The sequence below is a fragment of the Parasteatoda tepidariorum genome, chromosome 4 (genome assembly GCF_982258835.1).
Source record: "Parasteatoda tepidariorum strain Cologne lab strain chromosome 4, Ptep-v5.0, whole genome shotgun sequence".
Taxonomy (NCBI): domain Eukaryota; kingdom Metazoa; phylum Arthropoda; class Arachnida; order Araneae; family Theridiidae; genus Parasteatoda; species Parasteatoda tepidariorum.
The window spans coordinates 30794503-30820661 of NC_141758.1; the positions used below are offsets into that span (position 1 = coordinate 30794503).

General features: G+C 28.3%; 1 protein-coding gene across 1 annotated transcript in view; it reads left to right on the forward strand.

Annotated features, from left to right (window-relative positions):
* Nucleotides 1-2230: 2230 nt before the first annotated feature.
* The window catches only part of LOC107447924 (uncharacterized), a 229877-nt gene continuing 205948 nt past the window's right edge, over nucleotides 2231-26159 (forward strand). The window contains exon 1 of the mRNA XM_087160872.1: nucleotides 2231-2652. The gene's annotated coding sequence lies outside the window, so the exon portion shown is untranslated. The remainder of the gene's footprint in view (nucleotides 2653-26159) is intronic.

Genomic DNA, 26159 nt, shown 5'->3' on the forward strand with positions numbered 1-26159 from the left:
CATAATTCTGAACCAAAAATAATGTTTAGTAAATTTCATTATTTTTATCATTTTATTTAATAATATTCGAAAAATATTTTTTAATCTTAAGGAATTTAAATTTTTGCGTTATTTTAAAGTACGTAATTTCGCATGGCAAAATATAAAATTTGAGCGAAATTGGTTGAATAGTTTCGAAGAAACCGAATTTTAAATAAACGATTTTTTTTTTAAATTCAATTTTTCAGTAAGCAATTTTGTTCAAATTTTGTGTTTTGCCGTGTAAAATTAGATAATTTAAAATGAAAAAATTGCATACCTTATGAAAAACAATACAATATGAAAAAATACAATAAGAAAAAATTGCATACCTTAAAAATTAAGTTTTTTTCATCTTTCATCAAATAAAATAATAAAAAAACTAATAAATATTTACTAAAATTTATGTTTTACATGAATTTATCTCTGGATAAACGAATTTTGTAATTTTTAAAATTTAAATCCATCAATCCGTCAAGAGTCAAGAATGCTTCAAAAAAAAAAAAAAAAAAAGGAATGTTTATTTAGAGAAAATACGTTTTTGTGTCTGAGTTTGTAACTTAAAATATCGTCTGCACTAATTAATTATCATATTTGGGGTTATCCCCTCAAACCATTATGATTGAGTAATAAAACATGAAGATCAAAAGTTATTAAATGTGGTTATCATTAGATCAAAAGTTATTACGGGTGCTCCGTTTTTTATCTTGCGCACTGTACATAAATTATATAGAGTACATGCATTTAAGACTTAAATCAGGTGACTCTCAACTCTTGGTTCTCAATATAATAAAAGAAAAGCTTTAGACAACAAAAATCCTTCGTCTAGACTTAAAAATAATTAATAAACTAGTTGACAAGCTAAAGTTTTTAATTACTAATTAAAAGTGTCAAATAACTTTAAAGACTGATGTTTACTTTTTAACGTATATACTCATATACTATGTTGCGTAATTTTCGAACAGCGCCTTTAAGCTAAATTGTTTTTTTTTTTAAAGTTTATATTTTGCTTTAAAATATATTGTTTACTGTTTTTGTTCTTTATATTCTTTTAACTTTAAGAAATTTTTAACAGTTTGTGGATTTTGGTGTAAAAACACTTAGAAATAAAATTCATCGACATAATTGATTGTGGGAAATAAATTCATAGTTTGGTTTTGAGAAATTTCTAAAATAATTTATTATTGCAAAGGCGCTGTTGTAATAATAAGTAATGAATGTTGTAATAATAAGTATGAATGTTGTAATAATAAGTTGTAATAATTTTAATGTCATTATATGTTGCATTAAACGTTTAATAATAATTCACTACGATGCCATGCGAACATGTAAGAGATAAAAATTAAATACACTCTCACTTAAAAAATATGTGTTTACTATTTTTTCATATTGCCTTCATTTTTGACTATTCTATATTAAATTTTGGAAAAAAAACGACTTTCTTAAAATGACGGATTTGCTTTTCTCCGTAGATGGCCAGTAAATTTATGCCTGGAAGCCATATTTACGTACGTTGAAAAAAAAATAAAAAATGAAGAATTTTGTGTTAGCAACGTTTAAATTTCGACACATTAAGCTTTATTTAGAATTTAAAATTATTTTATTTACCACAACAAACCATAACCTAAAACATACGCAAGATGTATAGTAGTTATGCTTCGAACTGTTGTCAAAATAGCCTAATTCTTTATTCATAAGGTAATATTATTACTATCTCTTTGCTTAAACTTTCCCATGACAGTACAATTTTGCAGCTTTGCAGCGCTTTTTGCTCCCCACTTTTGAAATACACTTTTTGCAAAAGTCTATTTTTTCTTTTTTGAAAAGCTGTGGTTTGACATTATAGAATTGATTAACGAACAAAAAGATTCAAAATTTAGGAATACAGTATCTTATTACATCATAACGCAAAATAAACAGCTTTTCGACAATATTGTAAAAACTCAAAAGGCTATAAAAATGTTTAAACCCGTTCTTCAATCCGGAAAATATCAAAATATTTCATTTTCCTTTACCAAAATAAAAAATAAATGTTTGATGACAAATTTATTTTCTTGGTAGAGGAAAAAAAAAAGTTTATATCCCTCAAAAAAGTAAACGATGAGGACTTCTGCCCCGAAGCTGCGATCGAAACTCAAAATTCCGATTCTGTCCGTGCACCGGACACCCCGGATTGATCGGCGGTGTATTCTCTCGCGAGGGGGAAGAAAATAGTGTGATTTGGTTCGTGTGTTCCTCCGCAGCTCTGAAGCAACAAGCTCAAGTAGTTCTTTCTCTTTAGGGGGTCTCAACCACCCCCGCCGACCTAGCAACGAGAGAGAAAGAGAGAGGTTTAGAAGGAGAGTTGAGTCCTCAGTCTTGGATTTGGAACTGTGGGCATAAGACAGTGGAGAATATCTCCACAATTCTCCTTTCTCCTATTTCATTCAGTGTTGATCCTCTCTCCCTCTCTCTCTCTCCAATTTCTGTTTAAACCTGTTACAAGACGTTTTAACTCAATTCAGTGATGGAACATGTATAGTGAGTTGCACTGATTAAGAGATTGTTCGATTTCTTTTATTATTTTGTTTCTTGTTCGGAAATGGGGAGATTAAAGTATTTTTTCCCCTATCTTTCGACATAGAGATATATGTGGTGAGTTTTCTTTTTTTTCTATTCTTTCTTTTTTTTTTTTAATATTCAGTGTCAGTGAGTTAATATCAGTCTATAGAAGATCATTTCTTTTTTTTTTTTATGAATGGAAATATTTGAAATTTTAATATTTTAAAATTGAATCAAGTTTGAATGAGTGTCAAAACTCTTTTTTTTTTATTTAAATTACATAAAAAATATTGTATTTATATTTATTCATGTAATCTGTAATTGGTGACAATTATAAACTAATAAAAAAAAATTGAATGTGGTTGATAAATGTGAAATAAATATCAAATAATTGTTTTTTAAATAAATAAGAAAAATTATTATGCTTACAACCATGCAGTTAATGTATGATTTAAGATATTTACTATTCAAATATAAAAAAAATTAAAACATCATTGATATGTATAAAACAAGTGTCAAGGAATCTTCTTTTTAAATTATAACATAAGTATTGTTCTTATATTTACACATTTAATCTATGAATGGTATTTACACTTCTTAAAAATTGAGGAAAAAAGAGTGATAAATATAAAAGAAGTACCAAAGAAACTTCTTTTTATATTATTAAATAATTATCATGCTTATATTTATACAATTATTGTATGAATGCCGGTATTCGCAATTTTGTAAAAAAATAGAAAAATTACTGATAAGTATATAATAAGTGTCAAAGAATCTTCTTTTGAAATTATAAAAAAATTAATATATTTATACAATTACTCTAAGAATAAAAATAATGAAAATTTTTTAAAACAAAAAAAAAAGGTTGCTAAATGTAAAATAAGTGTCAAAGAAACTTCTTTTTATATTATTAAATAATTATCATATTTATATTTATACATTTATTCTATGAATATGGGTATTGAAAGTTTTATAAAAAAAACAGAAGAAAAATAGATTGAAAAATATAAAATAAATGTCAAAAGTTGTTTCGGAAATAATAATAAAAAAATAATTCACTTAAACTTACATTTTTTAAATAGAAAATCTACATATGAAGAATTTTATAAAAGACAAATGGTGAAATAAATTCGGTTAATGAAATTTTCATTATCGAAACGTTTTTAGATTGCTTAGGTAATATTTTTGATTTTGTTTTAAATTAAGTATAGGATACTTCTGCATTTACAATTATATTTTACGCTTAATCTTATCCCAGAAGAATTTATCTTATCTTTTAGTTCTATCTTATTCCAGTGGTAATCATGAATTTTATAGTGGTAATGTACCTGTTTCAGCAACTACTTAAATGCTGTTAACGTTCACCCCATTCTCTAACATAACTTCATATGCGTCAAAATCAAATAATAGCGATCAGAAAAGCATTTAAAAAATATGAAATACATTTTTTGACAAAATTATTTTCCACTTTAATTTTTAGGAAGAACTAGACGCCGTTTATGCTTATTTATTTTAAGTTAAGTATGTTTTTAGAATTGTCACAAAGAGCCTTTATAAAAAGGCTCAATAGATTTTCATGCCCAATATTATTGACAAATTCCTCATGATTGTATATTGGTATATAGTTATAATTTTCAGAGCATAAATTATGTACTCTGATAGTATGATTATCAGAGCTGCCAACTGTTATGGTTTTAAAAAATGTTTTATAGAGTGGTAGACTATTAAAAACTAAAGCTTTCAGAATTTTCGTTAATTTCGACAACAAAATTTACAAAACATAGAATAATACATCAAAACATAATCTAATATATCACTATAAAAATTTTTCTCAAAATCGTAAAAAGTTGGCAACTCTGAAATTTTATGTTTTTACTAGATACATGCTTAAAAATTGAAAACAATACGTCAGTATTAGTTTTGCATAAAATATATTTTCTCCTGAAATTATTGTGAATCCATTGACTGCTACAGTAATAATAAATGGACGAAAGCATCGTTTGTCTCAGGTACCCAAATCTATTTTTGAAGAGAAGTGAAATGTACGGAAAGATTTTTTAAAAAAAATAATCTTGCTTCATTTAAATTGAGAATTGGCTATACATAAAAAAAATAATTCTATACCTCTGTAAATACCACAATTTTAAACCGAAATTTTTTTTTCTCGAGAATTTCACTTGGCGAAACAGATTTTCAGTTTATTTGTGGGTGGAATCACAACTCTTTGACTTATTTTATTCACCACTGTTGTATACTACTGTTGAACTAATGCAGAGTAAATGAGTTTGAAGCGAAAACAAAAATAAGTATATATTAGTTATGTTTATGCCATAATGTATATTTTTTTTCCTTCTTGTTTTCTGTCGCTATATTACTATACGAAACTTATCACAAAATTTTGTCTTATTTTAAAACTACACAGAATAGAAAAGTAAGAAAAAAACATTATTTCTTTTTGAATACGTGCATTTCAACAGGTGACCTGAGTTGGAATTGAACGTTTCAACAGGTGACATACGTTAGAATTTAATGTTTCAACAGATGACATGTGTTGGAATTTAACGTTTCAACAGGTGACATAAGTTAGAATTTAACGTTTCAACAGGTGACATGTGTTGGAATTTAACGCTTCAACAGGTGACATGAGTAGGAATTTAACGTTTCAACAGGTTTCCCAATACTCGCATTGATTATTTTTAAATACGCCTTTAAGAACTTGTTCGCGTGCCATGAATTTCGGAATTAAAATTTCTATCACCAAATTTGGCGACTTTTTTTAACAGTTATAAAACTCATGTTGAAAATGGTTCATATGTTTATCCCGATTTATTGGAAACTGAATCAGAAGATAGTATATAGACTGTGAACCTAAGCTAAAATTTCCCATAGCATATCAACTCGTTATGAAAAGTAAAAATATATATTTAGAGTATTCTTCGGAAGTTCCTAGTTCTGAAAAATAATTTAACTGAAATAGACAAAGACATATATCTTGATATAAGGCAATGAACTGTAAGAAATAATGAAAAGAAGAAATAAAGAAGAAGAAATAATGAAATAAGTAAAAGCAAAGTAAGTCTGTCAAATTAGAAATGACTAAATTTAAGTTACCGTTCTTTATTTAAATACAACTTGATTCTGATTTTATACGAATGCTTTTCTGCATCACCCGTCCCCAAGGGGTTAATGGATCGACCATCATAAACTAAAGTGCATACCTGCCAACTTTCAATCCCTTCCATTATCATTTTTCCCAGTGGTATTAAAATGGAATAAAAACTTCAATTTTAAGCAAACAAATACGTTGTATATTAGCAAACTTAAGTTGACAACCATGATAGTAACGCATTTTAATATATGTGCTTAATTTTTGTAAGAATAGTGGTGATCAATATCATTTAAAAATTAATATTATAAAAGAAAAAATAGTATATAATTACTGCCACTTTAAATATGAAAATAAAATCTTCCGGAAAATCCGGAAGAGTTGGCAAGTATGAAAGTGAATTATTGAATTCTTCTTACCATTCTCTAAGTAGCAGAGAATGGGAAAAATTTAGTAATTAATGAATTGTATTTATTATTTTAAATATTTTTTAATATTAGTGAGTTTTAAAAAGCCCTGGTAATGAAGGTATTGAATATGTTATAAAAATTGTATGAAAGCAGCAGTTTGTATAGGAAAACTGATTGCTGATCTGAATTCAGCTTCGTGAATAAACATAAAGAAGTTCTGCACAAAAATCTCACGCAAAGAAAATTAACGATTCCCTGTGTAATCAATCATTTAAATACTGCGGTAATCTATACAATGATTAAAATAATACTACAAAAATTCTCATTCTACTGTCGTTAGCGGCCTGCTAGTTGTTGCTAGTTTTACAAATACATATTATTTTTACTATATCGATAATTAATTAAAAAAAGTAATATTGCATAAATTAAAAAGGAATAAGATGAAAAATGGTTATAACAAAAATGTATAGACGAAACAAATACCGAGAAGTGGGTCTACTGATTTTTTTCCACTATCGCTCGTTTTTATATTTTTTTTCTTCCATAGGATATTGAGTAATCATAAGCTTCAAGATTGAAACTTTTATAATAACACCTATTCTTGTCTAAGAAATATGTATCTCTTATATAGTGTTTTAATAAGATTAAAAACGATATTTATGCGTACATTTTATGGCCTAGGGATATTGCAGATATCGTAATGTAAACAATGCTAAAAGACTAAGTATGCCGCGAGTACAATATTTGTAGTTTCTTCCTGGGAAATTTAATTAACTTTTGTCTTTTAAATCTAACGGATTCTTTTCTCGGATATATTCAATAAACATCTACTAGTTAATTTAGAATTTTATTCTTTAATATCTTGCATACTTTATTGTATTGTTTATGTGGTACATTCAACAAATATTTGCCATATTATCGAAACCTTATTAAAAAGGATTTCGAAACAGTACTTTATATAATTAAACTATGACAGGAGAAGTGTATTTTTTCAGTATGAAAATCAATATTAAATTATTGAACTTGTTTATAATGAAAAAGTAAACTAACTAGGCACTAACTAGTTAAAGTGATAGAGTGGATTTGTTCAGTCGAAAATTAAATATAAATATAAAAGGAGTTGAAATTTTTTTTTAAAAATAGAAAAAATTGCAACAAATTTTTGATGAAAAGTGAGAATTAGTAGTCAATTAAAATAGACATGGTTATTTGTTATAAAATGTAACAGTTATGAACTTTGAATTCAATTAGTACTACTGCTTTTTTTCCGTTCTACTATTGTTGCATTGTGTCAACATATATATATATATATATATATATATATATATATATATATATATATATATATATATATATATATATATATATATATATATATATATATATATATATATATATATATATATATATATATATATATATATATATATATATGTAGCATAATAAATAAATGCAAAAAACACGAAGAAAATTAAGTAAAACAATAAGTTTCATTTATTGCGCATGAGCTGCAAGTAAATAGAACTCATAAAATAAGTTCAAAATGAAGATAAAATAAAGGAAAATTACAGACTAATGAAAAAAAGGGGGGGGGAGAAAATTAATAATAAAAATAAAAATAACAAAAACTGGAAGGAAAAAAATGATAGAATTCTTTTAAAAAATCCGGAAAATAAAAGATATAATCTTTTCATCAGCCCGCACTATTATAGCCGCAAAAAAGAGTGCTTTCTAATATTGTATCAATATAGTCAAAGCAGAATATATCAATACAATAGTGTGAGGAGCACTCAAAAAATTTTTTGAATGCTCCTCACACTATTTTCGGATTTTTTTTTCTCCTAGTTTTTGTTATTTTTACTTTTATTATTAATTTTCTTTTTCCCCCTTTTTTTCATTACTCTGTAATTTTCCCTTGTTTTATCTTCATTTTGAACTGCTAACCATATCATGCTGGATGGGATAGGGGCGCCTCCGCGGACCAGGTGTCCAGTTAAAACCGCAGGACTAGATCGATTGATATTTAACATTAGCCAGTGATAAATTTAATAATGCAAAAAATTATAAATCCAGCCTTCAAACAAATCCGTAATAAAATAGTTTTCATACCCTTCTATGAAAATATCTTTTACCTGATTCTTCCACTAAACTCTTTAAATATTTGTAGTAACAATTCAAATTGTATATGTAAAATGTCACTTTGAGCCCCATTTTGACTTCTCTTCCAGAAATCAATGTTATATATATTTAATAATATTATATATTTTATAATTAAATTTCTATTAATATATATATTTTGTAATTTAATTTATATTAATATATATATTTTATAATTAAATTTGTATTAATATATATTTTATAATTAGATTTTTTAAGTATACAAAACAGTAAATTTTGATGCTAAGTCATTTTAAAATGCTAACAGCAACGCTATTTATTAATTTTTTTAAAAGAATTTCTTTTAGTAGTATAGTATTAGTAGCCATTAGATCTTGGAGCAAAAGACTGTCTAATTGTCGTATTTCGCAAAAACCACCCATATATATATATATATATATATATATATATATATATATATATATATATATATATATATATATATATATATATATATATATATATATATATATATATATATATATATATATATATATATATATATATATATTATTAAGATTATTAGATACGTATAGTGTATAAATTTTAGTATCTTTATATTTTCATTATTGAAGAAAAAAATTCTACCAGACACGTCACTATTGAACCTTAGTATGAATATTTTAAAATTGACCACTAAAAGGGCTTATAATTAATAAAATGGAAATGAATAGATTGCATGAATTCTTATCTTATACATGCAAGTGAAATAAGGTAAATCTTCTGACTGAAAGTTTTGTAACCAAATCACCTTAACCCCTTGGGGACGGGTGATTCAGAAAAGCATTCGTACAAAATCAGAATCAGGATGTAATTAAATAAAAAACGGTAACTTAAATGTAGTCATTTCTAATTTGACAGACTTACTTTGCTTTTACTTTAATTATTGTTACTTTAATCATATATATAATCAATGTTAATTCAAAGTATAACTAGATAGTTTTATTTTTAGCAAAGTAATGGTGAATTAAATAAATCAAACAATTATAACTCCGCCCACAAATAAACTGCTAAAGAAATACTTTGATTACCAGTTTTATCTTTTTACCCCGGTTGATACGGTTTTATGCTGGCACGTATTTGTGACAGTCGGAGCGAAAGGGTTAAAAGTAAAAACAATTTTACTAGTCGTCTTCGCTGACCATACGTTCAAAATATTATTTCCTTTTAATAGATTAGTTTAAAATTTGTATTTAATAAGGTTCAATTAAAGATTTAATTGAAAAACATACCAGCAATGAGATCATTAAGCCGAACTAGGATTAGATAAATATTTTGAAATATTTTCTCGATTATGTTCTATTTAAAACGTGTTTTGAATAATTTTCCTAGCCTTAATAATCCAAATCCTAGTCTTAGCTTCCTAATCCTAGTCTTAGTGAAATTAAAAAAAAAGTATTTTTTGTCTTTATTATTACAATTTAAAAACTTTATCAAATATATGTATCCTTTCCTACTGCAGTATGTTTCACGATATAAAAATCATGTGGATTAATTTGACTAATGCTTATAATTAAAAAAAAAATAGAATAAAAACCGTTGAAGTGCAGTAGACAGTTATTCTACTGATTACCTAGGCAATGTGCAGATTAACTAAGATGATCCGTTAAAGTGTCAAAAACTGTTTTCCTTTCTATAACTATCTAGGTAATCTAAAAATTACCCATCAGGCACTCATTAGTCTGTATATCACCCACAAGGCACTCGTTTAGGAGAAAATAAAATCTTTTTTTTTTAAACAACAACAGCGCTCTTGCTTGCTTAAGTTAACATGACAATTAAATATCTAAAGATACAATCAACAAATTAGTTCATAGAACAAATCGTACACTGAAGAACAACACTCATAGAACAACTCAATTAAAAAATTGTAATAGAAAGGAATCAAACGGTAAAAAATGTATTGAAATTAACACATTATTTATTTTTCACTATTTAATAATAAATAAGAGATACAAACCTACGAACTTAACGATACGGAAACCGTTAATTAGTAAATTATCTAGGTAAATCACTCAATTGCGCAGTTTAATGGAAAGACCATCCAACAAACTCTTAGCGAAATCACGTGGTAGTGAAATGAAGCAGAAGAGTTTTAAACATAGTTCTCTTAGCAAGGATACCACAGTGGCTGAGAAGTGGTAATTAATAAAAAGCAAAAATCAATTAAAAGATTAATTTTAAAAACTTTTCTCGTATATTTCTTTCAGTTTACTATTATTGAAGGCGACTACAAAGGATTTATTAGTTTTTAACATGAATAATTTACAATGTATGCCATGATGGTAGTCACGATTAAACAATTTAAGAAATGAAATATATATAAGGGGCCGTTCAAAAAGTACGTACACAAAAATGGAGAAATTTCAAACCCCTCCCCCCCTTCGTACATTACTGTACATAAGGTCTTACATTACTGTCTAAGGCCCTTAGAGTACGTACATTTTATTAGTCTACCCCCCTTTTTCATAAAAATTAAAATAATTATGTTTTAAATAAAATTAAATATTTACTTAAGGAGTGTGTAGGATAAAGTCAAATTTAAATTTGGTGTATGTTTATAAAGTACGTACTTTGTACAAAACCGTACATAATAGCAAATCCCCTCCCCCCTTCGGGATGTACGTACTTTTTGAACGGCCCCTAAGTACAATTCCACTTCTCAATTAACCACTTCTTACATTTTTAGTTGTTTTATAATTTTGGCCATATACAAAATCAAAAAAGTTCATGATTTTTAATAAATATTTTAATAATTTATTTATTGTGGTATACAATTTTTCTTAAAATTTCGATTTATTAAAATATACTATTATAATAATTTTGCAAAAGAAAAATATTTTAATTTATAAAGAAAGTAAAGAGATTCCATCGTAATTGTAACCGTTATTCGTTTTTTAAATTTATTTAAATTAAAACGTCAAGTATTGATAAATTTTTGAATATGAATAAATGCAATTGTTTTCAAACTATTTTTTTTTAATTTTATATTTCAGTACAAATATAATTCCGATAATCTAACAGATTCTTTCATTAACTACATATTAGACAATTTTTCATAATTAAAAAAAAGTGTAGGTAGACTTTCGTTTAAAATTAGAGCGTCAAAAGAAAAACATATAATTTGGACATCGGTGTGTCTTTCTGCGTTAAAGGTAAAATCTTCCAAACGCAGCTCACTTCTACACAATAATTTTTTAAATTTGCTCTTATTTGCAGTTATTTAGATCTAAGAGAAGCTGTTATTCATCATAGAAATTTCTTTAATTAACCAAACCAATTTTTGGTAAATTTTTGCACATGAATAAAAAAATAATTTTCCAACTACTTTTTTTTTTAAGATTTTATTTTTTAGTTAAAGTACAATTCCGTTAATCCAACAGATCAACTATTGGAGTGCCGAATCTTACTGTAGGTTCAAACTTTTTTTTATCTAAATGTTAGATTGTTTTTTTCTTTTCATTAAATATACCAAAAAGCCTTTTTGTTTGTAATTATATCTTCAAAAAAAATTATATAAAAAGGACACCGGTGTCCCATCTGTGTCAATGGGTTAATAGGTTCTTGGTTTCCATAATATTCAAACTAAATATAAGGCTTTAGAATTTTGATCTTAATGCATTCATCAGAATGCGAAAATAAAAAAAAATAAATTAAAAAGTTGAAAACAATAAAAATTATTTTAAATGAACCTTATTTCCCTGCAAATTTTAAACCAGACTTTCACTATTGGGCAAATAAAAACATAAATGAATTCAAGGGTTACTCTTATCACTACCCTTTTAACGAAAAAAAAAAGGCAATAACTGAGTGCAATTATGTAAGTAAACAGAACTGAGAACAGATGTTCCTCAATGTGAAGGAGAAATCGGAGGTCACTCTAATGTTCTGTGAATGAAGATGGTGTGAAAGTTATCGATTGGGCTCATCGATTCGTCGTCTAAGCGTTTTCTTCCCGGTAAGATTGACCATTGTGACTACAAATGTTAATTAGTTTATGGAAGACCAGCTAAGCATCACGAAACCGATTGGCTTTAATTATTTTTCGTTTCGTTCATTCTTTTTTGAAGAGAAGATAATGTCCGTGAAAATAAGCGTTTATTTACAATATTTAAATCCTAAAGCTCTTTGATTCGTCGTCAAAGCGTTTTCTTCCCTGTAAGAATTGACCATTGTGACTACAAATGTTAATTTGCTTATCAGCTAAACATCACGAATCCGATTGGCTTCAACTGTTTTTTCATTTCTATTTTTTCTTCTTTTTCATTTCTATTTTTTTCTTTTCGTGAAAGATAATAACCTTGAAATTAAACGTTCATTCACAATATTTAACATCCTTAATATCATCGATTCGTCTTCAAAGCGTTTTCTTTCAGGTAAGATTGACCATTGTGACTACCTATGTAATTTGTTTATGGAAGACCAGCTAAGCATCACGAATCCGATTGGCTTTAATTATTTTTTGCATTTCAATTTTTTTTATTTCTATTTTTTTTCTTAAAAGATAATGCACTTGAAAATAAACGTTTATTTACAATATTTAACATCCTAAATCATAAGGCTCAATATTTCGTCTTGAAAGCGTTTTCTTCACGGTAAGATTGACTATTGTGACTACAAATGTTAATCAATTTATGGAAGACTAGCTATGCATCACGAAACCGATTGGCTTTAATTATTTTCTCGTTTCGTTCATTCTTCTTTGAAGAGAAGATAATGTCAGTGAAAATAAGCGTTTATTTACAATATTCAAATCCTAAAGCTCTTTGATTCGTCGTCAAAGAGCTTTCTTCCCTGTAAGAATTGACCATTGTGACTACAAATGTTAATTTGCTTATCAGCTAAGCATCACGAATCCGATTTGCTTCAACTGTTTTTTCATTTCTATTTTTTTTTCTTTTTCATTTCTATTTTTTTCTTTTCGTGAAAGATAATAACCTTGAAATTAAATGTTCATTCACAATATTTAACATCCTAAATATCAACGATTCGTCTTCAAAGCGTTTTCTTCCAGGTAAGATTGACCATTGTGACTACCTATGTAATTTGTTTATGGAAGACCAGCTAAGCATCACGAATCCGATTGGCTTTAATTATTTTTTGCATTTCAATTTTTTTTATTTCTATTTTTTTTCTTAAAAGATAATGCACTTGAAAATAAACGTTTATTTACAATATTTAACATCCTAAATCATAAGGCTCAATATTTCGTCTTGAAAGCGTTTTCTTCACGGTAAGATTGACTATTGTGACTACAAATGTTAATCAATTTATGGAAGACTAGCTATGCATCACGAAACCGATTGGCTTTAATTATTTTCTCGTTTCGTTCATTGTTTTTTGAAGAGAAGATAATGTCAGTGAAAATAAGCGTTTATTTACAATATTCAAATCCTAAAGCTCTTTGATTCGTCGTCAAAGAGCTTTCTTCCCTGTAAGAATTGACCATTGTGACTACAAATGTTAATTTGCTTATCAGCTAAGCATCACGAATCCGATTTGCTTCAACTGTTTTTTCATTTCTATTTTTTTTTCTTTTTCATTTCTATTTTTTTCTTTCGTGAAAGATAATAACCTTGAAATTAAATGTTCATTCACAATATTTAACATCCTAAATATCAACGATTCGTCTTCAAAGCGTTTTCTTCCAGGTAAGATTGACCATTGTGACTACCTATGTAATTTGTTTATGGAAGACCAGCTAAGCATCACGAATCCGATTGGCTTTAATTATTTTTTCATATCTATTTTTTTCATTTCTGTTTTTTTTCTTAAAAGATAATGTCCTTGAAAATAAACGTTTATTTACAATATTTAACATCCTAAATCATAAGGCTCAATAATTCGTCTTGAAAGTGTGTTTTTCCCGGTAAGATTGACCAATATGACTACAAATGTTAATCAGTTTGTGGAATATTAGCTATGCATCACGATATCTATTGGGTTTCAGTCTTTTTTCCTCTCTTTTTTTTAAAAAAAGGAGATAATGTCCTTGAAAATAAATGTTTATTTACAATTTTTAACATCCTAAATCATAAGGCTCAATAATTCGTCTTGAAAGCGTTTTCTTCACGGTAAGATTGACCACTGTGACTACAAATGTTAATCAGTTCATGGAAGACTAGCTATGCATCACGAAACCGATTGGCTTTAATTATTTTTTCATTTCTTTTTTCAAAAGAAAATAATGTTCGTTATAATAAATGTTTATTTGCTATATTTTACACCTTAAATCTTGAGATATAAAGTATTTATCAAAAAGAAACTTGGCGTACTAAATGAGGTAGGTTGTGTTATGATATTCAATTTATAATGTTTATTTAAGCACTGTTTTCCGATGCATAAAATAAAATTCAGAAAATATTTTGGTCATCAAATATTGTTTTGGGGATTTAGTATCCATTTCTTTTTAGTAAAATATATTCAAATTTAATTGCAATAAATAATACAAAAAAAATTATTTACTTAATTGCATTGAATATAATATTTTTTTCAAAAATATTTTTTAACTAAATAGAAAACGAAACAATACCCACTACAATAACATATAATAACTAAATATTTACTAAAATGATTTAAAGTAATGGCCGGATTTCAAAGTAACAGTATATGTTTGTGACATAAAAGGTCTAAAAGTATTATGGAAATAAAATAGATGTAATTAAAAATTCAACATTGCAAAAAAAAAGAAATTACTGTCATAGTTATTTCACAATACCAATGAGCACGGATGACTACAAAGCTGCCAATTGCCTTATCGTCCAAAGATGCCAACTGTTCCATATTTTAAAAAAATATTTAGAGAAATCTGTAGAAAGCTATATACTATACTTTTTTTACTATAAACTAAGTTTCTCCTAACTTAGGTAACTAACATATTAAAACGCTCAACTCAAAATAACTACCTTAAAAGTGACGTTTTAATAAGTCTTTGAATTATTTAGAAGTATTGGTAGTTAAAAATCCTATAAATTGAAATAGCTGAAGCAAAAGACGTACACAGAAAAAAAAATAATTTCAAGTGATAAGTGAAAATTAAGTTATTTTCAATTTAATAAATTTGATTTTAAATTCTTTTTCCATGACAACCATATCAAACTTACAAAGCCTGATGTAAAATGCAGCTTTTTTGTTGTTGACTTTTTGTTTGATTTCGTTGTGGGACTTTTAGAGAGTTGGTCCTCAGTGAAAATGTCAGTTATTCTGGAAGTTTTACTTTTTAATTTATTAGTAATTTATAAGAATTTTTGGAGAAAGCGGAGTTGTTGGCATCCGTTTTTAGATAAAAACATAAATTTTGCTACCACTATAAAATCTTAATCCGGAACAAGTTTGCATCTCTGAATACTACATGAAATTTTAATTACAAGGAGGCTTCGCCCCCTGCTCGCTGGCGCTCACCAACCCCCGGAACTTCTTTCGCAGTTCATTTCGGATTGCTTCAATCCAATGCTCGCTTTGCTCGCTCATTGGATACGTTCTTAGAGTCTAGTTTTTGTATACTTTTTTGAATACTGAAGTTCCGAAAACTTTTCACAGTAGAAAATTCTAAACCTGTACATTTCAATATTAATTTGAAATTTCAAACAGTTCACATATTTTTCTTAATCACACTATTCAAAATTTCAGTTGTTGAGAAAAGTAACTGTTGTAAGTTATGCTTTAAAGCAGTGTTTCCCAACCTTTTTTGTGCCGTGCCCCACTTAAGCCTTTCTAAAATTCTTATGCCCCCCTATGTGACATACACATAATTTTTAATATTAAAAAATTGAATTGTTCACATAAGAAACTTAAATGATAGGTTTCAGTGAGAAATCTCTTGAAAATTGTTGACGAAACACAGTAAGTAAAATTTCGACTTATAATGAAAAACTAAAATTCAAATTCGAAATAATTTTCATAAAGATTTTTCTATAATAATTTAATATTTTAATTTAGAGAGATCCTTGCGCTTGCTGCACAGAGATTTTATGTTAGTTTCCAATTTGGTTAGCTTCAGCCTCAAGTCTACCCACTGTGTTATATCCAGGCGATTTCCTTTTTTTAAAACCAGTAAATCATTTACAGCACTAAATCCACATTCAGTTAAATATGAAGATGGAAACGGTAACAATAGTTTTTTTGCATATTTGGTTGAATTTGGGTATTTGATTTCTGCTTCCTCACAAAGCCATGCCATCACTCCTTTTATATAAAATAAAGTTCTATCTGACTTATCATTTTGCATTTTTGAGAGTTCTTCTTGATACTGCATATTTCATATAACAGGCAAATGCACTAACATTGGCTGCATCATCCGTGTTGAAAAATCTATTTGTTTTAAGTCAGAAAATCTTTCTTCTAAATCAGCCGATAGAATTTTCAGATGATCGACAATAACAAGTAAAAGCGGCATCATTTACTTTTAATTTTTGGGGACAATTAAACTGATCCAAGTTTTTGTTTTCAGACTTAATTCAATAAGGGTAATGAAACCAAATATCTTCGTTTTTGTATCAACAAGAGTTTTATTTGTTCCTTGAAGTTGCTTTTTAATATATTTAGTTTTTCAGAGATATCGTCTAAATAACTTACAAATGCTTTACCTTCGACTGTTAACAGATACTTCATATCAGGTTTGTCGCTTAAAAAATCACTAAGAGTATCAAGCAGTTCCATGAATTTTTTCAAGCAGTTCCCTTTAGAGAGCCATCTTACTTCAGAGTGAAGTGAAAGTCTCACATGGTCTGCATTTTGTTCTTTACAAAACAGCTTGAAGAGGAGCTCACATTTGGCATTAGATTTAATAGCATCGATGCACTTTATTACTGAATGTAAGTACTTCATTTAGAGCAGGCGAGATGTTTTTAACTACCAAGTTTCTCCCTATGCACAACTTTATTCCCTATGCAATAACACAATGCACAAGAATCATTTCTGGATTCTCATCTTTCATCAATTTTAAGTAGGAATTTTTCTTGCCCATCATATTAGGAGCACCATCTGCAGCACAAGATGTTATATTTTTCATTAGTATATTATTGACATCTAAGTAGTTTTTTTTAGCTTATTATATAATATCTTTGGAGGTAGTGATGCTTTCTAATCTTTTACCTATCAACATTTCTTCAGCAAAATGCCCTTTATCAATATATTTTACGTAAGTTATCAATACTGCCACACTGTCTATCAAAGTTGATTCATCCATTTTCACTGAGAATTTTCTTGTTTTTAGCTTGTCAACAAGTTGTTTTTCAATATCTTCACTCATTTTGTCTATTCTTCTGCTAACAGTATTGTTATTGAGTGGCATAGCTTTTACATCTTTTTCAAGGACCGTTTTAAGAAATGCTGATATTGACGGTTTTATTTAATTCGCTCCTATAGTATGATTTCTTCCAAATTTAGCGATGAATAAAGAAATTTCAAAACTAGCCTCAAGAATACAATTATGGGTTGAAATGTGAGCAGTAAATAAAGACTGTTGCATTGCAGGCATATAAGACATACTATGGTATCTATCACTGAATGTTGCGACGGGCCATTCAGATGCGGGCATTGTTTAGCGAAATTTTAAAGCGTCAAGGGGTCTACGCTGCCATATGCCGCAGGGAGGTTAGTTAATTTGACGACGCCAAAAACCCAGTTGATATTTTGGTCTCATCAAACGAATTTATAATATTCATTGACCGCAATTATTTAAGAATTTGCTTTTTTTCTTACAATGTTGGCACCGAAATCTAGCATTGTATTTAAATGGCCCGGAGCAAATAGGTAAAACTCTTGTCGAGTCAATTTTCGAATTGCCCCCCTTAACAATCAAATTGCCCCCCAGTGGGGCGTGGGCCCCACGTTGGGAAACACTGCTTTAAAGTCTTTCCCACCAGAGGGCTAAAGCCATGTGTTGTAAAACAATATGAAATAGTAGTCTGCCACTAAACGCCGGATGTAAAGCATCGGCTTTGATGAAGATAATTTTGTATTTTTAATTCTCTGAAGGGCGCCACCTTAATAATATGGATTTTGTAAAATAAATGTATATATGTTTGATTGCTTATGAAGCCCGTCATTTTGTGTTTTCATCAGTGTTCAGAAGCAGAACAACTATAAGTTTTTTATTTTATCACAAAAATATAAAATGTATAAAAAACAAAAAAATAAGAGTAAGAAAATGAGTATAGTCATAGAAAAAGTTAAAATTATAATATAGTATTTGTCAGTTAAAATTACACTTTTTGTTTAAGTCATTGCTAACAATTTAAGTTTCTCCGAGTCAATTCCAAAGTATAAATTAAGGTAGTATTGTTAAGTTGAAACACAATATTTTTAGTTTTGATGTCAACAATACAATTCAATTTTTCACAAAAACGATTGTTTCCATTGTTTAGTTCAATGTCAACAATTCAAATTTTTCTGAGGCAACTCTTAACCTCTAAATATTATTTTTTTTTATGTACACATTTCTAAATGTCAGTATTCAACCACAAAACAACTTAAGGTCCTCAAATTTAGCACGAAATTGTAAAATGTAATGAAAGAGGGTCATAGCAATAATGAAAGTAGAAGTAAAGTTAGTACTGTAAAATTAAAACTATATTTTTAATCAATGAGCCAAGTTCTTCAAGAAGCAGTTGTAGAAGCAGGTTGTTTATTTAAAACTTTTTATAGAATTTCTTTAAGAACTCAATTGTTAATTTGGGCATTTGGCGTTACAACACTTTTAGAATTGAAGGATTTGTTACGTCAAGCGCTCAGGTATCATAATTTTGATCTAGTTGCGCTTCTATGTCATTCTGATTTATGTTGCTAAGTTAACTTTCAAAAAATTCTATGGCTGGCAACAGCATTTTTATTTTTTAAGTTGTTTATTTTTATTTCTTTTAGAACTCGTTATTTTTTTAGCGAAATATTTTTTAACCTAACAGAATTCTTTGCCGACTGTTTTCTCTATGAATGAAGAAAATAAAGTAAATATTTAACTGTTGTGAAAAGAATCTTATTTAGTTGTACAAAGTACTTCAGCCAAAATTTGGGAGCCACGTAAGAGAATTATATATATTAGATCAGAAACACATCATTAAAAGGCAGAATGCTTTGGTGTTTTCAAAACAAAGCAAACGTTGCCACCGGCGGAAAAGAAATACAGCCAAAATTTGGGAGCCACGTAAGAGAATTATATATAATAGATTCTCTCTTTATAAGTGATTCCAAAATATATACATAAGATTTTTTATCTTTGCTTAGCATACTTTCTTTTAAATGATTTTGATCAACACTATATATAAATAGTTTAAATAAATTTATCAAAGCTCTATTAATACTCATAAAAACACTAAGTGTTTGCTTAGTTAATTTAGTTCCAGCTTACAATTTTAAAATTAATTGTTATGGTGCTACCGCTGCGAAAATTCGTAACCAAAAAATTGTAAAAAACAGCAGCTGTAAGTGTTTAGAGTATTCTAAACTTAATGGATTTTAAAAGTAGAACATTTTCAGTGATATCTTGAAAATGTAATTCATCCTTAATGTAAGCTTTAACTTTTAATATGTCTTGGCGATCAAAAATTATTTACCCCTACCTAAAATTGAGAAAATAATCAGGTTTAACTACTAATTCTACTTCTTTTACAAAGCACAATTAGCTCTGTAATTAATTCTTAAAAGAAAAAGACGACAAAATATTCTCACTTTAGGCAAGACTGAAAGACGATATATACACACGCGGAAAGGAGCAAAAACTGGTATGAATGACATTTCATTCTAGCATTTTTTTTCCTAGAAAAATTAAATTTCTGTAACTACCGAGATTTTTCTTACAGTTATGGCATATTTATATAAAACTTATTATTTCTCAGAAAAAAAGGAGGATATAATGTTAAATAGTTAAAAGAAGAAAAGAGATCTATTCCTTCCAACTTTTGATCCGTTCCATTATGTTTTTTCCCAGTAGTGGTGAAATGGAATTAAAATTTCAATTGTAAGCAAATAATACGTTATATTTTAAAAAGCTTTAGCTGACTACCATGATAGTAACGCATATTATGGTATATGCCTAATTTTTTTGAGAATATTGGTGATCAAAATCATTTTTAAAATAAGTTTGTAAAAGAAAAAAATAGTATATATTTACTACCACATTTAATATAAAAATAAAATTTTACGCCAAATGCGTAACGGCTGGAAGGTATGCCGTCCGAAAACTAGATAAAACTGAAATGAACTAAACTTTTCGTCTCGCTTTCACCCACGCTTCTAGGAACAACCAACCTTGTACTAAAATCATACCTGCCAACTTTTAATCCCTTCCATTACAATTTTTCCCAGTGGTATTAAAATGGAATTAAAACTTCAACTTTAAGCAAACAAATGCGTTGTATTTGAGAAAACGTAAGTTGACAACCATGATAGTAACGCATATTTATATATGTGCTTAATTTTTCTGAGAATAGTGGTGATTAAAATCATTAAAAAATTAAGTTTATAAAAGAAAAAATAATATATATTTACTACCACTTTAAATATGAAAATAAAATCTTCCGGAAAATCAGGAAAAGTTGGCAAGTGTGAAAAATGATGCGTTTATTTTATTGATTTTGGCGAGGAAAGAAGTCTGTCATTACTAGAATGCATACATACGAAACTCCCGTTTAAATACATTATAACTTTTAATATATCTTGGTAACGAGGTTGTTAGAAAATAGCTTTACTTCTAGTTTTTTGTCTTAAATCAGTAAATATTTAAATTTTCAGTATTCATTTATATAATTCACTGTGTATTTATTTTCATGGAAAAAATATTTATAGTGTAAATTGTATTTTCTAATCCATTTTTTGTTGCGTTCTTTTGAAAAAAATTACAGGATATGGAAACTTATGACTAATAATTTCATACCTTATATCGCCATAGAAGCCTACTTTCTCCTTTTTTTAAAAACATATTTCCTAGTAAAAGTGAAATTTAAGATATTTTTTAGTTTACATACCTGTCAACTTCTACGCATTTGGCGTAAAATTTTATTTCGATAATTAAAGTGGTAGTAAAATGTATGCTTTTTATATATTCCTTGTATTAGTAAATTTAATTTATTATCTATTAGACCACCACTATTTTTTAAAAATTAAGCATATATATTCATATGTAACATTGTCGTGCATGTCCTTATTATCAATAGCATACCTGCCAACTTTTAATCCCTTCCATTATGATTTTTCCCAGTGGTATTAAAATGGAATAAAAATTTCAATTTTAAGCAAAAAAATACGTTGTATTTGAAAAAGCTTAAGCTGCCTACCATGATGGTAACACATATTAATATATATGCTTAATTTTCTTAAGAATAGTGCTGATGAAAATCATTTAAAAATTTAGTTTATAAAAGAAAAAATAGTCTATATTTACTACCACTTTAAATATAAAAATTAAATTTTACGCCAAATGCGTAAAAGTTGGCAGGTATGCAATAGCATAATCATAACCTCATTTTCATCATATCGGATTAGCTAAAGTTCATACTTTCACAATATAATCTCATCACCCTACTGCATGTAATTACACAGTCAGAACCTCAATGATCCACATGAATACTTCATTTGCATTTCACAACCTCAACGAAGCACCACACAGATCAAGCTCAAGATGAATGGGAAAAGGGCCTCAGGTGCCCAGATATTTTATACAGTTTAAGGTTGTCCTTATTAGCTTTTTCAAAGTACAGCGTTTGCTTTTACCAAAAACTGTAATACGAATTCTATTTTACTATCACTGGGGAAAATCATCCTCGAAAGGGTTAAAATTTCGCAGGTATGATTAAATATTTTTTATTTTAAGTAATTTTCGCATCACATTACATCAAAAATTCAAAGTACCATATAAAATGCAACTTCATTGCAAATTCTCGTGGTGACACTCCTCAAAAGTAAGTATAAATATCGTTATTCTACAAGTTTTACTATTTTATCCCCAACCAATTTATTATAACCTTTGTGAAAATGAAGCTGTTGACATCCCTGTATTAAGTTCTCTTAAGTGGACTACAGAACTGAATATTTAATCACAACAAAGCTGTTACGATAAAATATTTAGTTGTAACAACCTGTTACCTGCATCATTTATTTATAAAGTTCCGATAAAAGTCAACTGAATTAATAACTTAAACGCTCGAAGACAAGTTATCCCTTTTGAATCTATGGAAGACGGAAGCAGAATTCAGGCCAGACATGTTATATTCATCACTCGAAAATTAGAGGTGTCATCAAATCTCACCAGAATTCAACGATAAGAGTTGGTCTGCTTTGAAACCGTGTATTCATTTACCTTATGGCACAAAGGGGAAACCGTACTTCAACCGAGAGTAGGAAGTGAGTGATAAACTCTCAGCTCCATTGTACACAGTGAAGTATGGGGATCAAATGGCGTAAATGTGGAGTTACCCATTTCCTCCGTTCGTCTTATCACTCACAGCTCTTAGAACTGTTTCCTGAATTCAGTTCATTCTATATCCCGGTTTCGAGGAAGAGCGTTTTAAAGACGAGAGACAAACTTTCATTAAAGACTTTAATACCTGTACCTGAGACGAACAGAGAAAATAGCTTTGCAGATTTTAATAAAGTGAAATATGTACTGGATTTGTGTGGGAGTTTAAACTAACGTTAAATTGTGTGTTAGTCTATCTGCAAGGGAATTGAAAATGATATGTTATATTTAAAGATGGGTGGGGAATTGTTTGGAGTTATATTTAGTAGGTCAAATGCTTCTGAAATTTTTTTTCCAACTTCAGTCGATTTTATTTTATTCTACTTAAAAAAGTTTAACGCTTTCGCGCCGACTGTCACAAATACGTGCCAGCTTAAAACCCATACCTGCCAACTCTTCCGGATTTTCCGGAAGATTTTATTTTCATATTTAAAGTGGTAGCAATGCTCAGGTTGTTCAATTAACTTTTTGATTTATAATGATAATTATAAATGAGTTTGACCACCACTATATATAAATAATTACAATAAATATATGAAAGCATAATAATCCTTGCGCAAGCGAATTTCAACGGGATCAAAATAAAAATACATTTTCGAGTCACATTGTTTTTCGTTTATTGTTTTAGAACCATTCTGAAAGTCCATTATCGGAAAGAGTGAAAGTTGGCAGGTATGAAAACCGTATCAACCAGGGTAAAAAGATAAAACTGATAATCAAAGTAATTGTTTAGCAGTTTATTTGTGGTGCGGGGTTATAATTGTTTGATTTAATTAATTCACCATTACTTTAGTTCAAAATAAAAGTATTTAGTTATACTTTGAACTCACATTGATTATATATATGATTAAACTAACAATAATTAAAGTAAAAGCAAAGTAAGTCTGTCAAATTAGCAACGACTACATTTAAGCTACCGTTTTTTATTTATTTACATCCTGATTCTGATTTTGTACGAATGCTTTTATGAATCACCCGTCCGCAAGGGGTTACGTTTCTGGAAGATCAAGTCTGAATACTTATATTTTCTGAAGTGTTCTGTTTTTAAGACAGTGTGAAAAGGTATTAACTAATAGTATATTTATTAATTTTTTTACGCTTTTTGAGGTGGATGTTTATCATGTAAAAGTTATATGATAAACAAATTACAATTGAGATCGAATTTTTATTTTTCAACAGCTTAAAAACAACATTGTATGAATATCATGCACTTTAATACTTACTTTTTTTCCATTCACATGTCAATTTTGCAGATTTTTGAAAGATTTTTAAGATTTTCTTGCTAGATCTTTATCAATGTCATTGTTTCAAAATCTCATTGTTTGAAATGTACTATAACCATCTGAGCCAACAACTGACTTGAGCTAAAATGCTTTGATTTTTTTTAAATTTGTAGCACTTCATTCAAAATAAGCCGCGATGGCTAAGTGGTTTAGGCACTAAATGTCATTACACTACGTCATTGTGAAGAACGTGGGTTCGATCTCCAGTGACGGCTTGTAGTTCATCTTGCTTCAAATCAATGAGTACCAGTTTTTATGGAAAATAAAGACAGTCTGCGCTCAGTGCTGACCTCCTTGCCGTTTTTCACAAAGTCTTAATCTCCATGACCCCGAATGGCTCACACTGGGCTGTTTCGGGAACGATTCATTCAGAATAGTTTCAAATGTTTTGTGGGTAAACAATAAAAGCTTTCAGTAACCGTTATGTAGAAAATCATATTTAATTCGAAAAATAATAAAAAGCAACCACTAGAACATTTTATTTGACAAAAATATTTAAGTAATATTTTTTTTTTTTGTGCAAAATACTTGAACATGATTTTTTAGACAGTAAAACATGTCAGAAATTTAAACTGACTTGTTCTTTGAAGTAAAATCTGTTTTCTTATTTGCGTGACATGCAAAAACTGAAATGTTTGTGACAATTTTTCACATTTCATAGAAAAAAGTAGAAGAAAAGAAGCTAAAAAAAAGGTATGAAACTATTACGATTAGGGTCGAAGAAGGAAAGAAAACTCCAATTCAATTTCGAATGAAGAATGATGTGTTTACACGAAAATTGAGTGCTTCTGTGGATTTCTTTTTAGAACTTTTTATTCTTCTTTCCTGCAGATCTAGCGTGTAAACATTCTCCTCTCTTTCAATACTTTTTTTCTATAGAAAACTTAAGTTTCTGAATGTTATCCGTGTTTTCGTCAGTTGCCATCATACGGTTTCCTTTATTATATACCATCTATTTATTTATTTTTATTTCCCCATTCATATTAACTGGTCAAATAAACTTTAATAATAGTCGTGATGGTCGCTTTTGAGAGTTTAGTGAAATTATCATTCATATCCAGTTCTATTTGATGCAGTGGTTTCAGAAATATACAACTTTATTCCTCTAACATTAAATAACAATGGAAAGACATGTTTTCGTCTATAATAACAATAATTATAATAAATGTTAGGAAATAAGAAATGTTTTTAAAGCTGCTAAGCACCTGAAAAAATCATATATCAGAATACTTTAGATATAGCCTAATTATTAGAGATTGCGCATTAACGGTCTAAAATGTAAAAGGAAATCTGCATCATTACGAATCTCTAAATTGTACTATATAGCAATTGTATTGAATTAAACTGATATTAATAGTTTCCTAATATTAATAAAGTTCATTATTTTATATTTAATTTTTCTTTAATAAGTTTAATTTTTGATAAATATTTACTGTGAAGCCTTTGATAGAAAATTACTGAAACTATGCAGGTTGATATGTATTCAGCCACCAGGTGGAGGTTTGAATCAATTCAAACCTTTTATTTAGCCGAGAACGCTCACTAGCCTGTACCATCCCGTTTTTAAAGAAGCTATATGTAAAATTGGGGAATACCGGTCATGGCTGGATCAGCATTTGACTTTCATAGTCTTTTATTAACACTAATCGAAATTAATTTCCCAATATACTGCAAAAAAGATTAATGGTACTAGAAAATCTACAATTCCAAATAGTAATTGGCACAAATTATCTTGGATTTTTTTTACCGCGAACGTTTGTAAGTAGAACGCTTTGCGCGTTTGTCCGTATAGAAAATTTTTGTAAATTCTCCTTAGTTCAAATTTATTAAAAAATCAAATGAAGATAAGCAATGAAAGGAAGCAAGGTTAGGCTTCGCATCTGTCTTTTTATTAATTACGTTGCTATAGTACGGAATTGTAAGTAAGCATTGCAAATGACCGACAGAAAAAGTTGCAAATATCTATATGCAAACCAATAAATAGATTCTACCTATTTTTGTTGTTTTTGTATCTGCTTTGTCAGCACAATTGATATTGATACTTTGCTGATCGATAAACGCAAAGCTGACACTATCAAAAAAAAAATTAAATTTTAAAACAGTTGGATAATTACATGAAAATATTGACTTTTTCAAAAGGTGAATTTGTTTCCTCAAGAGTTCTGAGGTTAAACCTTTGACGCAGCAGGGAC